The sequence below is a fragment of the Aplidium turbinatum genome, chromosome 2, assembly GCF_918807975.1.
Source record: "Aplidium turbinatum chromosome 2, kaAplTurb1.1, whole genome shotgun sequence".
In the NCBI taxonomy this organism is placed as follows: domain Eukaryota; kingdom Metazoa; phylum Chordata; class Ascidiacea; order Aplousobranchia; family Polyclinidae; genus Aplidium; species Aplidium turbinatum.
In genome coordinates this window covers 55,091,936-55,099,102 of record NC_137473.1, presented here as the reverse complement: position 1 = coordinate 55,099,102, position 7,167 = coordinate 55,091,936, and positions in this window count along the sequence as shown.

The following is a 7,167-nucleotide window of genomic DNA, read 5'->3' as shown; positions in this document are numbered from 1 at the left end:
ACTCCGGTCGTTGGAACACTGGCACGAACCCAGACCTGGCTTTCGCAAGTGATGACCCCGATGATCGCCAGCCGGACAGACGTGTGCTAGAGAAGTTCCCAAGGTCTCAACACCGACCCTCGCTAATCACGGCCCCCTTGCTTGCCACACCTATTCCGAGCAAGCCTGTCAAGCGATGGAACTTCAGAAAGGCCGATTGGGAATACTACAGCTTACTCACAAACGAAGCTACGCAGTACCTCCCATCCCCACACACCATCAAAGTGGATGAAGCCTACCAGGACTTCTGTGATGCAATCATATCTGCGGCAAAAGACTCCATCCCGCGAGGTCGACGGAAAAACTACATACCTTGCTGGGATGTGGAGTGCGACAGGCTCTACCGCGACTTCCTCCGTTCCCCCCAGGGCACCGCCACCACCAACTCAGCAACAGCCCTGCTGGCAGGATTGGATTCAAAGAGGAAGAAGCGCTGGACAGAAGCCATAGACTCAATCGACTTCACGCACTCCAGCCGCACAGCATGGAGTACACTCAACAACCTCACTGGCAGATCACGTGCCTCTCGTCGCCAATGCCCCATTTCAGCAAATGCCATCGCCTCACAACTTGTGAAAAATGGAGTGCACAGAACGAGAGACCGTGAATCAGACAAGTCCGTTCTCAAGGAAATGACGGACCTCTGGAAGGTCCCAACACCTGTCGAGGGCAGCATCTCTGGTGAGTTTACCCCAGAAGAATTTGCCTCCGCCCTCCAGCACCTAAAGCCAGGCAAATCCCCGGGCCTTGACCACCTATGCCCGGAACTAATACTCCAAGCTGCCCCCTCTATGAGGTCCTGGTTAAAAGACTTCCTTTCCTGCTGCTTGCGTCACCTGCGCATCCCAAGAATCTGGAGAAGAGCCCTAGTGGTTGCAGTCCCAAAGCCGAAGAAGCCCCCAGGGGATCCGAAGAGCTACCGTCCCATCTCTCTGCTCTGTATCCCCTTCAAGATACTCGAAAGACTTATCTACGCCCGTGTCGAACCGATAATAGATCCTCAGCTCCCTCGGGAACAAGCCGGCTTTCGCCACGGAAGATCAACTGTAGACCAGGTCACCCTGATGACCCAAGACATCGAGGACAGCTTCTCGGCAAAAAAGAAGGCTGGCGCCGTGTTTGTCGATCTCACGGCTGCCTACGACACTGTATGGCACAGCGGCCTTACCTGCAAACTACTTCGTCTCCTTCCTGACAGGCACATGGTCCATATGATTATGGAACTTGTGCAAAACCGCAGCTTTACTCTTTCCACCGGTAGCGGCCGACGAAGTAGACTACGTCGACTCAGGAACGGCGTCCCACAGGGCTCTGTCCTGGCTCCCCTCCTCTTTAGCACTTGCATCTGTGGCCTGCCTGACACCATCTCCAGGAAGTATGCTTACGCAGACGGTCTGGCTCTCCTGCATCCGGCCGGAGACTGGCGGTCAATGGAGAGGAACCTAAGCCAGGACATGTCAACTATATCAACATATCTCCAGAAATGGAAGCTACAGCTCAGCAAGGCAAAGACAGTGTCGGCGGCCTTCCATCTAAACAACAAGGAAGCAAAACGTGAGATCAACATTACCACCGATGACGAACACCTCCCCTACTGCGCCGAACCCACCTACCTCGGCGTAACCCTGGACAGGTCACTCACGTACCGACGACACCTGGAGTCACTGCGCAAAAAACTATCGGCGCGCGTTGCACTTTTGAGGCGGCTGGCGGGTTCCGGCTGGGGAGCTGATGCGAAAACCCTTCGCGCAGCTACCTTGGCCCTCGTCCATTCTACCGCTGAGTACTGCGCACCAGTGTGGTGCCGCAGCTCTCACACCCGCCACATTGACACCGCCATCAATGACGCACTACGCACTGTGACTGGATGCCTGCGTCCCACTCCAACGGACTGCCTTCCCATCCTTGCAGGCATCCAACCTGCTGAGCTTCGCCGTAAAGGAGCCATGATTTCCCTTGCTCGTCGCGCACTGGACCCCGACCACCTCCTCCACAGTGCACTCCAGCGCCTACCTGGAGGACAGCAGCGACTGAAATCAAGACGCCCATTTGTGCCCGCCGCACAACAGCTTCTGAACAACGTTGAAGATCTTGGAATAAGTGCGGCACACTGGACGAACTACACATGGAACATGGAGTGGCAAAACAACACCTCCCGACTCCATGATTTCCTACCCGACGTCGATCCCCACCCTCCGGGAATGTCCCTCGCAAGACTTGCGTGGGTCCGGCTTAACCGCCTACGAACCGGCGTCGGTCGCTTTCGTTCAGACATGTGCAGATGGGGCCTGGCTCCCTCACCGGGATGCGAGTGTGGCGCCACAGACCAGACAGTAGATCATGTCGTCCATGACTGCCCAATCCATCAACCACCACATGGAACGCTTGGACTGAAGACCCTGGATGACGAGACTGTAGAGTGGCTGATGACATCATGCCCAAACATATAGTCCCGAAGAACAGCTCATACGACGAAGAAGAACGGTAATGTCCAAATTTGACAAAACTTGGGATGCTTTTTGGAATAAACTACAGTATTCATCATCACAATTTTCACGCCGGGCTTTGAGAATGCTTTCTAAATTTCTGACAAGTGTTGTAGCTGCAGATAAATCCAGACTCTTTTTCTGAAACAACTGCTAAGTGGTAGACACAACATAAACACAGATATATGACAAAAGAGTGTAATGATGAACAGTGCCAGCATAAAGTTTAGAAACTTTTTAAATTTTAGTAATTTCGTTCGGTAATTAGACTCTGTGAGGAAGTAATAGCCTTATAGGCTACTATGTTATTATTATAACGTACCTTATAACCTAACCTAATCTTTGAACATGGCGAAAGACTTATTCAGCATTGCTTTCGATATGTTATTTTCCAAATCGTGTACATATAAATGAAGAATAAAGCTACTTTCTTAGGTTTTACGGGGAGCGATCGCCCCAATCGCCCCCCCCCTGGATCCGCCCCTGCTTATGACTTAAATTTGGTACTACCCATTACTCGAAATCGATCACTGGGTAGAGGCAATTATCGTAAAGTTTCTTGCCCAGAGAAACAACAGCAAGTGCGGGTTGCTGGAGTCGAACATGCAGGCTCTCGACTGCGATCCCAACGCGCTAACCACTCGGCCACTGCTGCCGTAACACGCTTGAATGGTCTAGAAATGGAACAAAGGTAAGTACCGGTAGCCTACTTTCTAAGAAAACCCCAAATTGTATAGAGGTTAAAAATGTAGAAATGGTTTTGTCGTCTGGAAGAATTACAAAATTCAAAATCGTCCATTGAAGACGATGTCTCGGCTCTCGATTACATTGACATGATACAGTTTAGCAGATTGATTGATCGAATCTTTAGCCTGTCCTCGGACTGGGAAAGCTTCTCTGAGAGCTTGACCCTAGAAGTTTCGCAAACTTACGCTATAGAGATTTTGAACCATTGCCGCAGGCATGGTCACCAAAATTGACAGACTGGAGTTTTCCGATCGTTAATTTGATTTATATCCTCAAAGTGGAAAAGCTTCTTTGAGAGCTTAATCCTGACAGTTTCGCATACCGGTACTAGCCTACTTGTGTAGAGGCTTTGAACCACTGACACAGGACAGTCACCGAGATTGACAGAGTGGAGTTACGTTGAAGTGTTGTTAGCAGGGAATTATTCTATTCATGGACATAAGGTTTGTGAACAAAGATAGACCGTGTAGGCCTACATCAAGCAATCAAACAATAGTTTTCGATATGTAGGTTATATGCTTAGCACAACGTTATATTTAACCGTATCTGTCACAGCTTCCTTTTGGCGGCAAGAGTTACTGGCCGAGACCATCAGATCTACGTCTCTCTTATTGCTAATTACTCCGTCGGCTTACATCAAATAAAACCGGAAAAAGTATGCCGCTGGTCAAAAGCCTTATCCAACACTTCAATCAATTTATTTCGCAAAATATATTCGTGATTGTGTATTTTAGGTAGAAAAGGTGATAAAGACTCGGTTTTTGACCTATTTTCGCCATTTCTTTGTCAAATTTCTCAGTTCACATTTTATTTTGAAGGTCTTCTTGCACTGAATACAGAATTTCATCAATTTTGTTTTTCCGTTTCTGTGCAAACAGTATTCCATGCACTTTTTGCACTACAAAGCAATTTGCGCGAATAACAAATTACCTTCCTAATTATTGTCTGCCAGCAAAGAATGACTCATTTGAAGCGCAGTCTCTCCTCATGCAGCGTGAAAACGTCTGAACTGTCGTAAAATGCCATATGTGAAAGTCAGGGTTGGAAGTAACGACTAGTTGTCACTATTCGATAGCGTTATTCGTTGCTTTCTGAATATCGAATGCTTATACCGATTCCTTTTAAAAATAAATATCGAATGCGCGTTATTCACTGCTTTTTTGCGCGTTATTCACTGCAAGACACCTTGAGCCAGGACATGCAAACCATCTCAGCTTATCTCCAGAACTGGCGACTGAAACTCAGCGAAACCAAAACTGTGGCGGCAGCTTTCCACCTACACAATCGGGAAGCTGATCGTGAGCTACATGTCCAGAACAACGGAAAACCTCTGTCCTTCTGCCCCGAGCCAAGGTATCTTGGGGTGACACTAGACAGATCGCTCACATACCGCCACCATTTGGTGTCACTGCGCAAGAAACTGACATCCCGCGCTGCATTACTGAAGCGCCTGGCAGGCTCTAGCTGGGGGGCGAGGGCTGACACTTTGCGAATAGCAGCCTTAGCCCTTGTCTACTCTTCAGCAGAGTACTGTGCACCTGTCTGGTGCCGCAGTGCTCACTGCCACAACATCGACACTGCCATAAACAGCGCCCTGCGCACAGTGACCGGATGCCTGCGTCCCACACCATTGGACAATCTCCCCATTCTCGCTGGCATCCAACCTGCTGAGCTTCGTCGCGAAGAAGCCACTCTGTCCCTCGGTCGACGGGCACTGGAGCCTAACCATCTTCTCCACCACAAGATCTCTGCCTTCCCAAACGGGCACCCCCGCCGACTGAAATCAAGACACCCATTCGTGCCAGCCGCTCGGCTTCTGATCAACGAAGCTGATGAACAAGACATCTCTGCGGCTACTTGGGCGGACCATAAATGGAATTCTGAATGGAAGTCAAGCACCATCAGACTCCATTCATTCATCCCCGACGCCGACACATGCCCCATCGGCCTGACACTACAGAGACAGGCATGGGTGCGCCTCAACCGTCTCCGTACGGGCGTCGGGCTTTTCCGCTCAACCATGCACCAATGGGGAATGGCTTCTTCCTCCTCCTGTGAATGTGGTGCCGAGGAACAGACCGCAGACCACATCATCAATGACTGTACCATCTTCAAACCACCTAACGGAGTGGAAGGTCTGCGCGTCATGGATGATGAAACTAAAGACTGGCTGCTCTCTAGCAGCCTTCCAGTGTAGTCCGGGAACATCGTGAATCTGGGGTGGTAAAAGGATAGACCCTCGGCCCCAGAAGCTCAGACGACGACGACGACTGCTTTTTTATGCTAGCAACGAAGTCATTATTCGTTTTTCACTAATTGATATTTCGGAGAACTGCTGTTTGCTGAATCATTTTTTGTTGTTCACTTACTTCGTCGTCAAAACTAATTTACGAGATTTAGTTTTCGGATTAGCCTACTATCCGACCTACTCACCTTATCACCTAGTCCCCTTCCGGTTTTCGAAGTTTAAAGGAGTAAGGAAAATTTTGCGGCAACACAGTTCAGAGAAACCATGCCAGTGAGAGTCGCTAACAGTGCTGCTAACCTTGCGGTTTTTCCGCAAGTTTAGGCTTGTTTTTTTTTTCGAGTTTTGCGTATTTTTTTGGAGTTTGCGGGTTGCTTGTTTTTTGGCCAGTCAAACTTTTTTAATTTGTTTTTGACACTGAAATTGCGAGGTTTTTATTGTAGTCAACATTGTATCCCTTGTTTTCAAGATAATTATTGCTTGAAATGGGGTAAACAAATGTTATTCTTGAAATAAACGTGATGTATGGACAGCAAAGGTGTATTGAAAATTTTGAACTGCTAAACTGCGTGCTTTATGCTAATTGGTATTGGTTGCAAATTATTGGGCTTGTTTTTGTGTTGACTTGCCTGTTTTGCGCTTATTTTTTAAATTCACTTGCTTGTTTTCAAAAAACAACCTGGCATCACTGGTCGTTAAATACGCAAATACAATAAAATACATCACAATATTTTTAGTAATTGCTATTCATTGCTTTTATTAGGTATCGATAGCGGAAAGTCATTGCTTGTTTTGGGCACTATCGAGTAGTGAAATAGTCATTGCTTTTTGACTAACGACTTCCAACCCTGGTGAAAGTAACTAATGGGTTGGTGTCCATATTTACGTCGATACCACGTCAAATAATGTCGAATATTTGTACATAACCCTGTAGCAATTATTTTCGTCTTGGATAGGCGATAGCGAAATTCTTTAGCCAAAAATCTCATCTTCGGTAATTTTGACATTAGTAGATGTTAAATCAACGTAACCTCTTCATTGACTTGCATGACTGAAAGCGTTTTCCGCAAGCTAAGGAAATAAACTCAATCATTATGAATGACAAACACAAAATGAAACCGCACGCAAATAGTAAACTGTCAATCCAGCTATTGAATATCAGCAAATTTCTTGCATTTCATAACTGGCTGTGACAAAAGGTTTATTGTAAACTTCACAATTATCCGATACCAACATATTCGGGATTAAAAGTTGGGACAAGAAAAAAAAGTAAAAGTCAAGAAATCTCAGGTTTCTAGCGTCACTGCTTCTATGTGAAATTGCTGAATTAGCAGAGGGCGAGACCATAGGGTCTACGCCAGTAACAGATACGGTTAACAACACTTCTCTAAGCGACACCTAGCGGATGGAATGATTTTAATAGAAATAAATAATGCAAGACGACAAACCTTACTGCCTAATCCTACGATAATTATTCAAAACCTTCACGTAATTAAGAAAATAAAAATTCATTCTCACAATCCATGAGAAGTAATGTCGAAAATTTTAATTAGAGTGTTACAAATAAGTTACATACTTTAAAACATTTTGCGGAAAACTTTATTTTGCGGAAAACTTGACGTCAAGTATTTTCCGCCAAAAATCGACGGA